Here is a 17,878-nt window from a genome sequence, read left to right on the forward strand (position 1 = left end):
ACACACTGCACACACACACACACACAACATGGACATACACCATACACACAAACACATGGACACACCCACGCACACACACCCCACATGAACACATCACACATGTCCACACAGCACACACACACACACAGGCATGCTGTGTGTCCTGTTGTCATTTGTTTTCAATCCTTCATCCTTTATGGGAAATAACTGTTCAGCCAGATGCAATTTCAAAAGCACTTGTCCTTAGTTCCTTTGGCAGGAGCCTGGAATCTCCACCTGCTGCCAATCCTGTGGGTAGAGAATTTTCTGTTTTGTTTTGTTGCATTTATTGTGGTGGTGTTGATTTAGTTTTGCTTTGTTCTGGGGAAGGCAGGAGGCAGCAGAGAAGTAGCAAGGAAACCACAACTTTTGCGAGGGATCCATCCTACCTGCCGTGCAGTTTGCCAGAGCGCCGTGCCCACCCACGGTTCCACTCACTGCCTACTGCAGGGGCCCAGTTCCCCTTACCATTGCCTTACTTCCCCACATGAATGTCAAGCCTACCACTAGCAGCAGGCGCTCCTCTTTGACCAGACCCCTTTCTCTTGGCTACACCTCCACAATTCCTTAAATTTCTACGCTTTGCTCAAGCCCCACCCGCTGTGGGAAGCTTTTAGTCTTCACTGATCTTCCCTCTCTTCAGGCATTCTGTACTAAAGTTACAGTAACTTTAGTACTCTAAATCACAGTTTAGCCCATAATTTATATTGACTGGTACTCCCACTAGATTTCAAGGATGTCAGTTTCCACTTCTCCAGCCAGCTTGTAAGCGGCTGCAGGGCGTGATCAGTGTTTTAAGCATTCTGGCATGCTCCCTCACTCAGCTCCTGGCAAAATTGGGGTAGCTGGTTTGCAATTTTCATCTTAAGGCATGGCCAGTAAATTTCATATTCATTATATTTCTTTTTTTGACAGAGGCTTTATTTGAGAAACTACGTATTTTTCTGTATGTTCTCTGTTTCCATGCATTGCTGAGAACTTTTAAAGATGGTCCAGATTTACAAATTGTTCTGCAAACACAGAACTTTCCTTGACATAGTTGTCAATATTCTACAGTAGTGAAGCCCTTGGGAATGGGGAGGCAGAGGGGAAAGCTCAGGAACTACTAGCCCTAGTACCTGGAGCTGACCCCATTTGATGACAAAGATGCCCTCCTCATGTTAGCAAAGAAGAGACACAGTTTCTAGGCAACTCATTGAGGTTAAACAATTCCCCAAAACATCCTATACAAACTGTTTGGCTAGTGTGATCAAAATATAGTGCAATTTACCCATTCATCAGATATGTATTGATTGCCTATGAGCTATATTCTGGACTCTGAGCAGGGCACTGGAGCTATAACTCTGAACACGACACTTATGAAACTTGTACTCTAGAATTGCGAATGGTGACCACTACCATGAAGGAACTGGAAAGTTGTGGTGACAAAGGAGGAGCTGGAGTGGGAAATGGGGGCAGGTGAGTTGGAGGGAGTGGGGACAGGTGTATTGAGAACTAACTTACGTAAGGTAACCAGAGAAGGTGAGGACATTTAATGACCTAAAGGGGGAGAAGAAGGCAGACTTCAGAGAGTAGGGGAAAAGGTAGTTTGTTAAGTAGAATAGTTGGTTTTGTTCAGCTCTATAGCCACTCATTATTCAGGGCAGCTGCCTAAACAATGAGAGGCCTAGGTCACAATTATCATAGCTAATTCACATTTACTGTTCACGCACAAAATGCTATCCTTACAATATCGCTCCAGATATCCTATTGCAAATGAGGAAATTGAGATCAGAGAGGTAAAGAGAGGTTGGAGATCCAACCTGGGTCTAATGGATTCCAGAGTGGGTCTCCTCCCCCGTTCTAATTGTGGGTGAGAGCCACTTAACTCCAGGGTCTGAAAAACTGTTCGGAGAGTGTGTCCTACTGATAGTATGTCTGTAAATCAAATCTTAAATAAATCACAACTGTTTACTTGTAAAAATCAAAGACATACCATAAAGTACATTTAGGAGTAGGGAAGAGTCAAACAATTAAGCAAATAATTCCAAAAGGTCAAGAATGGCTGGCTGTCTTGAAGCTTCCTGCTATATATTATATGTTAACATTCACTGGTCTCTAACTGGAGAAACAACAGACAAGTATTATTGGCTCCAATTTTTCCTTCTTTCATCCCACAGATATTTTTTGAGTACCTGTTATTTGCCAGACACCATGGGAGGAGCTCAGGATACAGATAAATACCATATTGCTGTCCTAGAATTGACATGCAATACTTTGGAGAACAAAGAGAAGAGAAAATTATAATACGGTATGGGAAGTACTATGATAGAGGTCACCAAAGGGGCATCTGAGGGGCAGAGATGGTGTTAAGAGAATGTCGACAAATGCTCCTTGAAGGAGGTGATTTCTGAGCTCAGTCGCTGGAACCTTAGTAGAAGTTAATCAGGCAAAGGCTATAATCCAAAAGAGATAGCAGGGAACATCGTGGGAACTTCCAAGTAGCTGTTGTGTCTGGCTCTAGAGTGTGGGCCATGAGGGTGAACACAGTAGGCAAGGTTGAAATCTAACCAGAGACCACACTGTGAAGAGCCTCTACACTGTGATAAAAAATTAGAATTTTACTCTGAGATCTATGGGAAGCCAATGTGTGTGAAAATTTCAGCAGAGGAATGGCATTGTTTTTAGAGTAATCTCTCTGACAGCTGTGTGGAGAGTGAATTAGAAGGAAGCGAGACCAGAGGCAGAGTAGGGAGGGATCCATGCTGTGTGCCAGGCACTGTCCTAGTCACTGGGGCTCTGACCACGAACAAGGCAAGGATGGAGCCAATAGGCTAGTGAGAGACACAAAGTTACACTGATAGATCTCTTTTTATATTCACCACCGAGAACCTCAAACGAATCCTTTGTGCTGCCCAGCAATCCTGCTTTAGATCCACTCACTCCTCCATTCCCCTAGATACTATTTCATCACTTCTCTTCCCTCAAATTGCTACTTCCTCCCAGAACCTCATACTTAGTTGTTGACCCTGCTTCCCATTTCACTGGGAAAATGGAAGCAGCAGAAGAGAACCGCCATAGACTCTTACCACCACATCTGCCCACCTTCAGTACCTGCACATCCCGACACCCCCCTGCCCAGCACCAGATAAGCTCACTGTGCTCCCGTCTAAAGCCAATCTCTCTTCTATCCTGGATCCCATTCCCTCTTGCCTGTTCAAGGCAATTCTCCCCTGCTCTCCCAAGACGTTTTTGTTCACCCATGAATCATTCCCATCAGCATATAATATGCTATTACTCTTCCCATCTTAAAATCCTCTTGACCCACTTTCCCCACCAACTGCTGCCGTGTTCCTCTGCTCCCACTGATAACAAATCTCAGAAGAGTTGTCTATACTCACTGTTCCAATCCCTCTCCTTCCAATTTTTCTCTGTAAACCTGTTCCAGTTGGGCTTTAAGCCCCACCACTCCACAGAAATTGTTTTGCTAAATCCAGTGGTCAATTCTCAGTCCTCATCTTGAGTGACCTATTAGTAATGGTACAGTTGCATAAATCCTCTTCTTAAATTTCCTTTCTTGACCTCACTTCCAGAGCACATATTTTCTTGGTTTTCTCTCTACCTCATGGGTCATTGCTTTTTGGTCTCTTTTGCTGATTCCATCTTTTCTCCCCAACTCTTTATGTTAGAGTGCCTGGGATGCTGTCCTTGATCCTATTCTCTTCCCTCTTTATACTCATACCATCTATATACTGACACCTTACTAATATATATACATAGAAATCTCAGCCCATTCCTCCACATTTTAGCTTTACATATGCATCTGACTTCTCAAGACCTCCACTAGGACATCTTATAGATGCTCAAACTTAACATGTCCAAGACTGAACTTATCCCATAAAGCCTGCTCCATTGGCAATCTTCCCCATCTCAGATGATAGCATCTCCGTTTTTCTAGTTTCTCAGGCCAAAAGTCTTGGAGACCACCTGGCTTCCCTCTGTCTTTCACACTTCACATCCAATCCATAAGCAAATCCTATAGCTCTACTTTCACACCCCACATCCAATCCACAAGCAAATCCTATGTCTGTCACAGTATGGCTAGAATCCTATTACTTCTGGCTACCTTCACTGCTACCACTTGATCAGAGCCATCATTTCCTATTTCAAAAGCCTCCTAACAGGTCTTTCTGTTTTTACTCTTACTCTCTAAAAAATCTATGTTCACCACTAGAACAATTTCCTGACACTTATCACTCATTGCTCAAAACCCTGAGTAACAGCCAAGGTACCTACAGTACCTAAAAGATACTACATAACTTGTCCTCCCACTCACCACTCTGACCTCACCAACTTTCTCTCCTTCACTCACTGCTTCAGCCATTCTGACTTCCTATCTGATTGGGTCCTATGATATCGTGATTTATAATGAATATATATTTGATCTTTGGCCCTGCTTCTGGAACAGAGCCCCAAACACCATTGGAATTTCCTAAGTGATGAGAGCTATAAAGATGTCTTTTATTATGTGAATGAAGTGACTTTTGGAATGTACCTAAGGATAGGGACTGGTTGCCAGGAGAGCCAATCATGTGACTAGAGGGTTGGTCCCACCCCCCCTGACCTCTGGGGAAGGCAGAGGGGCTGGAGGTTGAATTCAGTTACCAATAGCCAAAGATTTAATCAATCATGGCTGTGTAATGAAGCCTCCATAAAAACCTAAAAAGGATTGGGTTTGGAGAGCTTCCTGGGTGCTGAACATGTGGAAATTTGGGGAGAGCCGTACACACAGAGAGAGCATAGAAGCTCCACACCCTTTCCCCATACCTTGCCCTATGTACCTCTTCCATCTAGCTGATCCTGAGTTATGTCTTTTTATAATAAATTAATGATCTAGTAAGTAAAATGGTTCTCTGAGTTCTGTGAGCTGCTCTAGCAAATTAATCAAACCCAAGGTTGGGGTCATTGGAACCTCCAATCTATAGCCAGTCAGAAGCATAGGTGACAGCCAGAACTTGTGATCGGCATCTCAACGGGGGTGTGCAGACTTGTAGGACTGAGTCCTTAACTTGTGAGATCTGATATTATCTCCAGGTAGTGTCAGAATAGAGTTGAATTGTAGGACATCCCTCTGGTGTCCGAGAACGGCTTGTTGGTAAGGGAAATCTTCCACCCACACACACACATGGGAATTGGTGACCAGAACCTTTAGTCCTCAAATTCTCCAGATGTACCTTCTCTTAAGGTTTTTTGTATTGTATGTTTCCTCTTCTGAGAAAGTTTTTCCTCTACATAGCCCCATATACTCCTCTAGATACACTCTCACCTCATTTCTGTTTTTGCCCATATTAAACTTTTTTCATAAGGCCTACTTTAAGCACCCTATGTTAAATAGAAACCCCTTACCCGACTAGCATTCTTGATCTCCTCTACCCTGTTTTATTCTGTAGCACTTACCACCTTTTACTTTACCATATAATAATGTACTGATTTACTATATTTTACATTTGTATTGCTCTCTGCCCACCAGAAGGTAGGCTCCTCAAGAACATATCTTTGTACATTTTGTTCCATTATGCATCACATTTACCTAGAAAAGAGTCTGTCAAATAATAGGCATTTAATGAACATTTGATGAGTGAATGAATAGCAATGTGTTAAGAAGGAACTGAAGGATGCGCCTAAAATGAGACAATGTGTATGGAGAAAAGAGATACAGGAGATGAAGAAGGTAAAACTAAAGAATCTCTTTGATTGAATTCAGAGATAGAAGAAAGGAGTAGAGGATGATTCCCAGATTTTAGGCTCGAGTATCTCTGTCGAGGATGATTCCATTGAATGAGATAAGAAGTGGGAATTCAATTTGGTACCTGGTTGTGGGACACTAATGTAGAAAGGTCTATTTCTCAAGATTTTTTTGTTGAGACATAATACACAGACTACAAAACTGACTCTGTTAAAGTATACAATCAGTAGTTTTTAGTATATTTACAAAGTTATGTAACCATTACCACTACCTAATTCCAGAACATTTTCATTGTCTCACAAAGAATCTCCACACCCCTTAACAGTCACTCCCCACTCTTGCCTACAGTGAGGCCCTGGAAAACAACCAATGCACTTTCTGTCTCCATGAGTTTGGCGGCAGTGGTCATTTAATATAAATAGAATCATATATTACGTAGCCTTTGTGACTGGCTTCTTTCACTTAGCATAATGTTTTCAAGGTTCATCCATATTGCAGTATATATCAGTACTTCATTACTTTTTATGGCTGAACAATATCCCATTATCTGGATATGCCACAGTTTGTTTATCCGTTCATTCATCAGTTGATGCATGTTTGTTGACTATTATGAAAACTGCTGCTATGAACATTTGTGTACAGATTTTTATGTGAACATAAGTTTTCAATTCTGGGAGTGGCATTGTTGGGTCATATGATGACTCTGTTTAAATTTTTGAGAATGTCAGTTGGTTCTAAGTAGAGTGACCGTAGTATGCCTTTGTTTGCCAAGCAGAATCCCAGTCTATGCATATATCACAGTGAAGTTAGTGTTAGTGCTCCCTTTCACTCTCAAAAGAGCCCAGATCAGGATGTCAAATCATATGACCCCTTATTTGTAAGGGTCTGGACCTGAAGATGGAAGTCAGGATTATAGATAGTAATTGGAAGGCATAGACAAATTGCTACATGGAAGTAGATAGTCACCCAGAGAATTTGTAAAATGTGAACAGATGGGGGTTAAAGGCAGAAACCTGTGACATGTGGACATTTGAAGAGTTAAAGGAGGAATATGAGCCTACAAAATTGTTGAGATGGATCTTCTGGAGAGGTATGAGGAAAGCCATGGAGAAGCATTACATAAAACTCAAGGAGAAACAAGTGTCACCAAAGAGAAAGCAAGCAGCAGTATCCATGGCTGCAAAGCGATTATAAAAGATAAAAATTGGAACCTGTTCCATGCAATAACATTAATGACCCTAGAAAGAGCAATTTTGTGAAATGGTAGGGAAAGTCCCAGAGAACAGTAAGTAGAGTGAGCACGAAGACTGAAAAGGGAGGCGGTGGAGATATTCAGTGTGGGTTTCTCTTCTAAGAAGGGTGGCTGTGAAGAGGAGAGATGTGGTTGGTTAATATTGAGGGAAGGTATATGTTTGGGTTTTTATTGTTGTTTAGGGGTTTTTTTTAGGTAAAAGAGATGTAAATATGTTCAGGAGGTGGTTGAAGACAATAGAGAGAAAAAAAGAGATGACTGGGGAAGTGCATCTGCTCAGGTCTACCTAGGCAGGCAGGTAATAGGCACCAGGGCCCAGGTGGGGAATGTAGCTTGGATGAGACCCGGAACTTCTTCTACACCAAGGTTTGGGGTGTGGCAAGGATGAGAAGCTGTGGGGATAATTTAGTGGGTTTTAAGACTAGAGTGGGTAGAGGGAAATTTTTGAAAATTGAGGAAACTCTTAGCAAGGCGTCTGTGTTCTATGACAAAGGCAGAGATGCATTGAAAGGTGTTTACTGAGCATGAGGCAGAACACTGAGCAGGGGTCTTGAGGGAAATAGTGAAGGCATGGGGAAGACATGATGCTGATGAGGAAAGTTCCAGCTTATTTATAGCATCAGGAGCCCAACAGAGGTTGAATTAGTGGTACCTCGGGCACCTTCCAATAGCAGGCCAGGAGAGATGCAGAGAAAGTAGCAAAGTTGGTCCAGCCCTGGATTTCTGCAAAGTGGGCAATTCAGAGGTTAAGGGGAAAAGGAGGTAGAAAGAGCTGGAATGGTTAAAGGTGGACCATTGTATGTCAGTTGAATAGGAAAGAATGGATCCTAAACTTTCCAAAAATTTGCCCACCAGTCCAATAAACAATAAACATTAGCATGTAAAGAGAAGTTAAGAGAAAGCAAAAAAGCAAAACACAAGGAAGCCACAACAGAGAGCCTGACTTCTTTCTTCTGTAGGTTATTCAACTTCACAGATCTCAAAATAAATAAATAAAAAGCATTTTCAGATGTTTTCTTAACGCTGAACTATGGATAGTTACAAAATGTCATAAATATCCATTTATGTTGAAATCTGCTCACAGGGAAGAGATGAGTTTAGTTGCAGTAAAATTAAATTGACTGAGCATTGAAATCTAATGGAATTTTTTTGTTCATTTATGTTGCATTGCTAAGCTTTCGGATTTGTGTGTACCCTTTCACAATAAATATTTCATTTTTCTTACATTTATAATCAGTCCAGTTTCACTTATCATTAACCCCACAAGGCTAATAAGATTGGGCAGTATTTTCTATTTGCCTTTCATTGTTAAACTTTTAATAGTTAACTTTGGTAACCTGTATAGAGAGTGGACAATTTTGATTTTGATTTAGATGGTGTGTCAATTTTCTGCAACTGTTCCTGAGGCCCTTATATCATTAAACATAAGGTAGTATGATAAAGGAAAAACTAGGATTCTAAAAATGAGTTTCATACAAGTTATACCTGAACTTCCCTAAAATGTCAGTTAAAGTAAAAGTGCTGCTGGCAAAAGTTAGTACAGCCCCACTCCCTAGCCAATGAGTGGAATAACAAAAGGAACTATCAGACAGTCATAAGATAAATCTGCTTCGTATCGTGGTCTTGTTGTTCTAGTTGATGCCATGCTCTTCCCTAATTCTCTGTCCATACGCATCCTACTTCTCCTGAGCAATCGGTCAGTTTCAGTTCTGCTTCCTCTGAATGCCTTCCAGTAGGACAACACTGATTCCATATTGTTTTTGATCTGTTCTATGCAGTTGCCTACACAGCCCTGAAAGATCTGACTCCCGCATTCTGCTCCAGTCTCATCTCACACTACTCTCCCTCTTGCTCACCATACTCCAAGCTCAGTGGATGTGATGATTAATCTCATGTGTCAACTTGACTGGGCCACAGGATGCCCAGACATTTGGTCAAACATTATTCTGGGTGTGTCCGTGAGGTCTGTGAGTGTGTTTCCGGGTAAGATTAATATTTGACTCTCCTGGGTCTCCAGTTTGCTGACTGCACATCTTGGGATTTCTCAGCCACAATAATTACATGAGCCAATTCTTTATGGTACATATACATCTATATAAAATACAGATATATAGGTACACAAATAGATATGTGCATGTATATCCATCTTATTGGTTCTGTTTTGCTGGAGAACCCTGACTAATACACTGGGTATCTCATTAAGCTCTTTCCTGCCTCAGGACCCTCCTACACACTGTTCCCTTTGCGAGGAACTCTCTTTCCCCTGATCTTCCCATGACTGCCTCCTTCTCGTCATTCAGATCTCTGCTCAAGTGCTACCTTCTCCTGTAAGTCTTCCCTGATTACTCTCATAAAACTCCTGTTCCCATCATTCCACAAACCCCTATCCTCCACCAAGACACTCTGTTTATTTTCTTCTTAACATTTAGTGAGGTCTAGCACAACATTATTTGTGTATTTGTTCTTGGTTTACCTCCTCCTTTCCTTAGTGTTACATTTCGAGAAAAGCAAAACCTCTCGTCCTTGTTCACCAGCGTATCCGTGTGCCCAGAGAAATGCTGGGCACATATTAGCTACTCAAAAAATATGTTACCTTTTATAGAGGCCAGCCCCGTGGCAGAGCAGTTGAGTTTGCACACTCGCTTCAGTGGCCCAGGGTTCACTGGTTCGGGTCCTGGGTGCAGACCTAGCACCGCTCATCAAGCCCTGCTGAGGCGGCATCCCACATAGAGGAAGTAGAATGACCTACAACTAGTGTACACAACTATGTACTGGGGGGCTTTGGGGAGAAGAAGAAGAAAAAGAAAAGATTGGCAACAGATGTTAGCTCAGGGCCAATCTTTAAAAATAAATATTTATACTGCCTTTTATTTAATGGTGTAAGGAACTCAGGAACAGTTTCAGAAAAATGACACATCCTGTAATTATTTTAAGTAGCTCTTTGTACATATCATCAAACTTATGGGGAAAACGTATAGAGGCTACAATGATAAAATGAATCTATTTTTTCATCAACCCAAGAAGGCAAGTAATGCTTGCCCTTCCTACCAAATAAGGATCAAATGGGTGACGTATTTAGAAGTGTCCAAAATATACAAACTGTGGTTCACTATGGTGGGAAAACTATTATTACACCTTGTTAAACACTTTGTGTTGGGTTTTACTTCCATTTGACACTTTATGAGCACTTTTGCACACTATTAAATAGTCTTTGCAAACATTACTTAGGGACCATAATGCTTTGTGTGGATGTACAGTAATTTAAAATCTTCCCTCAATTGCTGGTCTTTTGGAGTTAGTTTATTTACATTAATTATTTTATTTTATTTGCTTTATTCTGAGATATAACATAACAAATTAAGCGTATATATGATTTTTGTTTCAGGATGGGTCTCCAGATGTAGAAATAATGCATCTAAACATAAGAATTTTTGTGGTACTCTGAACATAGTGGCACACTGTTTTCCATTATGGGTTGTATTAATTTTCTCACTTTCCATCTTTGAAGTTTTGAATGGAAAACTGTTTGATCATTAGCACTTGTAGGGGGGGGGAACAGTTTTCGACTGTTTAATGCACATTTCTTGGATTATTGGTGAAGCTGAGTGGTTTTTAAAATATATTTATTGGATGTTTATATTTCTTTTTCTAAGAATTGCTTGCTGTGTCATTTTGACCATTTTTCTATGTGGTTTAAGGATTTTTTTCATTTAATCAATTTGTGTAAGCATATTATAGATTAATGGCTCCTATCGTTTGTCACGAAAGTTTCAAATATTTTCCCAATGTGTCCTTTGTCTTTAAATTTACATATGACACAGAACTTTTTATTTTTAGGTGGTCGAACTTATTGATAGTTATCTGGCTCTCATATCTTTCATTACTTTTATGCTCGGAAAGTTCTTTATTTTTAGATCAGAATATTATTGATATTCTTTTTTATTTCCCGGCTCTGATAGGATTTCATTATTTACTTTAACTCTTAATCCACCTGGAATTTTTTGATGCATAAAGTGAGGATTTTCCTTGTTCCCATTCCCATGTCTAACCAAGCACTATGTGCTCATCCATGCTCTCAGTGCCCATTTACTGAATAGACCAATATCTGTCGGTGGGGTGTCCATTTTGTTCTGTGCTGATTTATTGGTTGAATCTTGCCCCAACACCATTCTGCTTAAAATTATTAAGAGATTACTACATGGTTTGTGATTATGCAAATTCAGTTCCTTATTATTACTCTTCTTTTTAAAAACAGCATTGGCTTGTTTACTCACTCAGATGAAATTTAGACTCTTCAAGTTATAGCAACTCAGACTTAATCTATAATTTTTGTTGAAATTACATTGAACCTGCAAACTAATTAGGTAGAATTTTGTACTTTTACAATTTCAGTCTTGTGTTACAGAGTCAAGAACCTATGTTTCCCCATTTATTTCAAGATTTGGTTTAGGCTATACGAGAAAGATTTCTAGTTTTCTTTACAAGTCTTTTAAAGGTCTCATTAAGATTATAACTAAATCTTGGATGTTTAATTTCAGTTCTTGTTCAGGTACCCTTGATGTTATTATACTATTTCCGAGGAAGTAAATATTGCTCGTGTGTGTTCAAAGTTTATCTCATATATTGGGAGAAGAATTGAGGGGGGGCAAACTATCCAGGAAGTGAGCAGAGGAAAATATGTAAGAGAGAGGACAGAGGAATCAGGTGAGGAGCCATTTCCACACAAAGACAGAGTTTATAAACCCTCATATGGTTTAATTTAGTTCCCATGATGCCTGAGTTTTTACTTTTAGGCAGCCATTCCTTTGATTTAAGGATTTTTCACTTTTAGACAGTCATTCCTTTGATATAGGAAAGAGTTCATTATAGAAATTTAAGCTATTATTCTCATCCAGTAGCAGATCATAAATATTTTTGTAGGTAAAGGAGCAAAGGTAAGAGTTGATAACGACTGAGCAATCCCAGAGCAGAAATAATGCAGGTCTCTTAGAGGAGGAGGCTCGACCCAGTCCCAATGAGTATTAGCCCTGTACTGATCATAGTTCAGTGGTAGTATGGGTCCAAAACAAACTTGTTAGCGAAAGAGTTGTCAGAAATAGAAGTTAGGGCCCCCATCAAACTCAGAAACATAGTAATTAGTCTCTGGGTGAAAGTGTCGAACAGAATCAATAACCATTAAAACATGGAAGACTTTAATCAAGATAATAATTTCAGAAGAAACCAAAAGAGAGAAAGGAGGTGATAAGGTAGCATAAAAGTTAAGTTTCCAGTCAGAGAAAAAGCAAGTACTATGCTGGAAATAACAGAGTAGTTCCAGAAAGAAGAATGGTAATTGGGTCTTTGAAATCTTAGATAAGCACAGGTAGTCCCTAGCTGCCCAAGTCACCTTCTCGTCTTCACCATCCTGAACATGCTGAAAGCAGAGCAAGATGGCTAACATGGCTGTGGTCCTGGACAGTCAGTGAACATCATGCAGACACTGGAAATTAAGTCATAAGCACCAAGAGAGGAGAGAGTGGCCAAAAATGGAGTTGGGGAGAGTGTGCCAATCACACTTCATGTAGCTTACAAGTTTGCCAATGTTCGGCGAATGGAATGCGAGATTAGTGATTCTGAAAATCTGCTTTGCCACATATGATGTTCTATTAATAACACTTCACATTCAAATTGTATGTTATAATCTACAAAGTGCTTCCAAAACCACAAAACCATGATCTAAATCTTCCTCAGAATTGTGAGGGCTCGTCTAGAAAGTTATATTAGCTCCATTTTATAACTAATGAAAACAAGGCTCTGAGAGGTGCAGTAACATCATAGTAACACAGCTAGTGAGATGCAGGCATCCTGAATCCAGTCCTTCTGACAGTCCATCTAATTCCCTCTCCACAACCTGTCTCCTTTTCTGCTGCTCTTTCAGCCCAGCTGCTGGTTCTCAAACTTGAAATCATCTGTGAAGCATTTAGGAATACTGATATCTGGTTCCTACCCCTAGAGATTTGGGTTTAATTGGTGTGATGTGCAGCCTGGACATTGGGATTTACGAAAGCTCTCAGGTGATTCTAATGGAGCAAAGTTTGAGAACCACTGCCAAAGCCACCAGACCCACTAATTAACACTCTAAGACTGGCAAACACTTTACTCAAAAAAGTAGCTAGGAATTTAGTGATCCCAGTATCATTCAAAATAAGTCCTTTGGAATCAACTGGTGAGGTAGGTAGTGTTGTTGGGAGTTGGTGGGTAGGTGGTCTGATTTCGATAACTCGCTTAAACAATTGCAGAGTTAATAAGAGTTGACTGGAGTTCATAAATATCTCTTTTCCCCTCTTCATACTCCTCACTGAAGTATTTTCTCTTGACTTCTGTTACCAAAGAGTACATGTGGGAGTTGGGGAGGGTGGTGGGTGATGATTACCTGCAGGCAGATCCACATATCGAAGAAAACTGCCTCAACCATGACCAAGGCAAGCTAAGGTGGGTAAAAGCAGATTCATAAAAACTGGGTGTTCATATTAAGAGTCAGTCGGGGTAGAAGAGCTGAGACAGCAAGGGGAGATGAATCAGGAGAGACAAGGCTGGGCTAGAGATAGTAGGGCATGGTCTTGCATGGGAAAGGACATTTGTGTAAAACTGCATGTGTTCTCAAAGCCAGTCAGGTTGGGTGAACCAGTGGAGCATGGACAATAAGGACAGAACCAAAGAAATGTGTACAAAGCAATGGTGAGATGTCTTTAGACAAAGTCAGCGCTGGCATTTTTGGGTGCTCACGCATGGAGCGAGCGGTGCCCGTTGGCGTCTCCACAGGTGAGGAGCCTCCTGCTCTCCATCTCGACCTCAGTTCTTTTCCCTTTTCAAGTGACTTAGCTCCAAGGAAGTTAGATATTTGAATGTTTTCTTTCAGAAAAGCTCTCCTCATATCCTAGATTGGAGCTCAGGATATGTTTTTCCCACCATAGAAAAAAAAACAGTAATAACAGCATTAGTGAAAGAAGAGTTGAAGTAGCCCTATTGGAGTAATATTCCGGAACAAAGGAATTGGGAACCAACAACCAACTGCCATATTTAACACAATCTCTATGGAGAAAACATTACAAGTTTCAAACCAACTTCCACAAAACTTTTGGTCCCATTGCAGCGAGCTTCTTGAGAGCCAAGTCTGGGTCTTTTTCATTATTGTACCACTGGGGCTTAGCACAGAGCATACTTAGGTTGAATTGTCCAAACATGGACCCACTTACAAGCTGCAAACTGTTTTTACTTAACACAGGATTAAGTAATGCCTCAAATATTTTTATGCACCCTTTCTTCCTCTCTCGTAATTTGATGTGAGTTAAATTGAAGACTGGATATTTTGTTTATCAGATATAAATCCTGTACTGGAAAGCAAGTCTAAAGACTTCTTGCCTTCCTGGAATTCTAATTTGGAAGAGGTTTCCATCCATCTCCAGTCCAGGCCCCCACAGACAATAATCTCAGAATCTCTCTTCTATTTAGCAGATCAGCCCTTGTACCAGTTTTGTCTAGGACAGATTGCCCTTCGCCTGATTTCTTCTCTCTCCTTTTTCCTCACCCTGCTTTATCAAGCTGCAACCCTTTTTATCTGCTCACAAAAGTGGACTCCTAAGTGCTGGTTTGTGATCAAGAAGCAACAAAGCTGTCATCTCCCTAAATATATTTTTATATTTTGCTTGGGGTTGTCACTATAAATAAGAGAAAGTATTGCTGATGGGGTTTTTCATGTGTGTACTCTCTCTTTTTCTCTCCCTCTTCATTCGCTTCATCATCCCCAGGCCCCCAGAGCCATGTCACCACCCCAAAACAAATGGAAGAAAGCAGCCAATTACATTAAAATGCAATATAAATAGAGGGAACAAGCAATTTTTAACTTGGGTTTCCTGAAAAACTCTTCACATTCTGATGGCTAGTCAAGGGAAGGGAACAAATAACGAAGTTATTTGGCTGTCATTTCATTTGAACTATTATAGGGATCTCAGTGGCTCAGGGGAAGAGCCACCGAGTCCTCTCTCTCTCATGAATAGTTTAGTTTTTGTCTACTTCACTAGTTTGGGAGAATACAGATGCTGATGGAAGGCATCTCAGGCAGAGTCTTAAGAAAATTATTCTAGGCATAGGCCCAGTGACAAGGATTGTGGGAATAATGAACATGAAGACTTGAATCCCTCATGTCTTCTAGAAATGGAAGAACAGGAAAAGATAGAAGTGTGCCTTCCAGGAATTGCCATACACATGCCAATCTCTTACAGTAGGCAATGTCACCAAGCATCAAGGTTATCCAGGCACCTGAGAATGTGGAAGGAAGAGATAGTCACACATTCAGCAGGCTACTCGGAAGCATGTGGAACAGGGGTGATAAGTATGTCAAACACATGTGGCAATCTCCCTTGTCATGACCATGACAGATATTGTAAATGAATTACAACCTTCTCTCCTGTACAACCCAAATTTAGTCTAAAAATCTATTTCAATGTGGAATGTCAGATACATTATCCATCAAGTGGTGTCAGCATACCAGAAGAAATCTATTTGCTATCCATGATCTGAAGTGTTCCCAAATACCTGCCTGTTAATTCAGATCAGAGGGAGTGTGATCTAGGCTTGAGCTAAGCAAGCAGTACCTGCCTTCTGAACCTGTGCTTTCTGCTCCTACTCCAGGTACAGCCACACTGCTTACCAGGATTGCCCTATCATGGGCTCTTCCATTTCTCCCACTATCACATCCATTTCACTTTGCTTTCTGCTCCATTCTATTACCTCCTGCCTCCATAATAACCACACAATATTCAGGGACTGTTTTGTTGAGGAGATGAATGGAATGGAGTCGGAGATGATATGAGGGAGATGGTACTGGTTTCCTCTTTATCTCTATCTCCACCCAGATGTACAGTGTGTCTTTAGACGTTCAATTCTGGTAATTGAGATGTGCAACAAAGTCTTCAGATGCCTCAGTCGGTACTTTACTCAGCTGCTATGATGCCCCTTTCTCATTTTTAGGTTATCTGGGAATTAACAAGACTAATGATGACCATTGTAATGACATCTATAAATAATTTTTTCACAAATAAACTGCTAATGCACGACAGAGATGACAGCTGAGCTTCACCAATTTCAGATGAAACCCCCACACCTGCATTCATATCAATTGTAGCCATACTGCTGACTTGTGCCTATTTTTTTATGAAGCTTCCTTCAATTCAAACAACCTCACTAAAGTTTGAAAACAGTCTCTGAAAACTAATTTCTGAAGGTTATCAAATCATATTTATCTACTATAATGGAAATACATTTCAGTGTTTGTAATTAAAAATAACTTGAATCAAAATAAAAATTTTCTCTAAGTCATACTCATCTTTATACTGAGTGTGGTGTTTACTGAAGTGTTAAAATTTATTATCCATAAACACGCGTAGACACTTTGAATGACAAAGGGACCCAGCAGCTCACTTGAGTCCTTGAGGGATATTTCCTGAGATTCTCAATCTTCAGAGGCTTCTTTCCCCCAAATATGATTCTTAAAGAAAATTGAGACTAAGAGAAATAAAGGAAAATAGTTCAACCTTCAGATCAAGCAATTGTCTCAGAGTGAGTGGGGATGGCAGCTATTTTCAGGTGTTAGGAATTCTGAAGTTCTTGCCTACCTCAAATCTGCCTCTTAAGTTTCCGATGTTAAATGTACACCACTGAGTTAAGATGATTCTCCTTTCTGGGAGAAGTCACTCATTAAACAGTTATTGTTTTATTAGCTTTTAATGTATAGCAGGGTTGGAGAGAATCAGTCATATTTTGGGACAGTCTTAATAAGAGACAAGTATTGAGCCTCTTCTCTAGCTGGAGGGGCTTTATAGACACTTTAGGGACATCTTGAAGTCATGCGAACCATATTTTTCTTTGACCACTTTTATGTCATCAGAACATTTTCACAAACTAGATTTCTAATGTAGCTATGTCCTTTGTGGAAGCTCAGCTCCTTACCTCATCACCCCTCCAACATCCTCCACCATCTGCCAAGTGCAAGGCTAGATAGACCTTACACCTGGTCTCCACCAATGTCCAGTGTTCCTTGGAGGCTTCCTTTGTACCATCTTGTTTTTTCCCCATGACCTTCAATAGGTATCAAATGTCTTCCTATTTTGCAGCTCATAGTCCCTCGTGGGATACTCACTACGTTCCTGTTTCCTGGAAAAAGGACATCTTCTCAGCTTTCTCAGAGCAGTGGTGACTGATACAACTCAGTGACAATGACATTAAGCCTGTCTGATTTTTAGTAGCCTGAAGGAAAGCATGAACAGTATTGGCTCTGGCTTGAGCTACATAGAGCAGGACAAGAGTTTCTTGGTGGACTCAATTGATTCACAAACATAAATGAAAAACACTTTGATAGTTTCAGAAACACTGATGGGGTGGGAGAAGTGCAGGACCTAGAATAGGGTATGCCGAGGTAGTGAAGTATGCAGATGGGGCTTAATGTTTGTTTGACCTCACTGGTCCTAGGCTTCTGATACCTAAGAATATATGGCTTACCACAACTATGTGATTTCCATGAGTGTGGAATCAACTGTTATTCTTGGAAAATATGATCCTCCTTATGAGTTCTTGAAATCACCTTAAAGTCTATAATTGTCCACAAGAAAATAATTTTGACTTGAGGCCTTCCAGGTTTATTTTAAAAAACCAGTCAATTCAATAAATAGTCCCAAAGATCCCTGTGAGTATAAATCTCATTAACGTCTGTCTTAATAAAAGATAGCTAGATTCCCGTACCTGCTTCTGCATTCAATCTATTGTATGTTATTTTGCAGAAACATATGAAGAAAATCCAGCCTCAGACAGATATGTAGTTGGAAAACTAAAGAGAATTCTAATTGCCT

This window comes from Equus caballus, chromosome 18, assembly GCF_041296265.1.
Source record: "Equus caballus isolate H_3958 breed thoroughbred chromosome 18, TB-T2T, whole genome shotgun sequence".
Classification (NCBI taxonomy): Eukaryota; Metazoa; Chordata; class Mammalia; order Perissodactyla; family Equidae; genus Equus; species Equus caballus.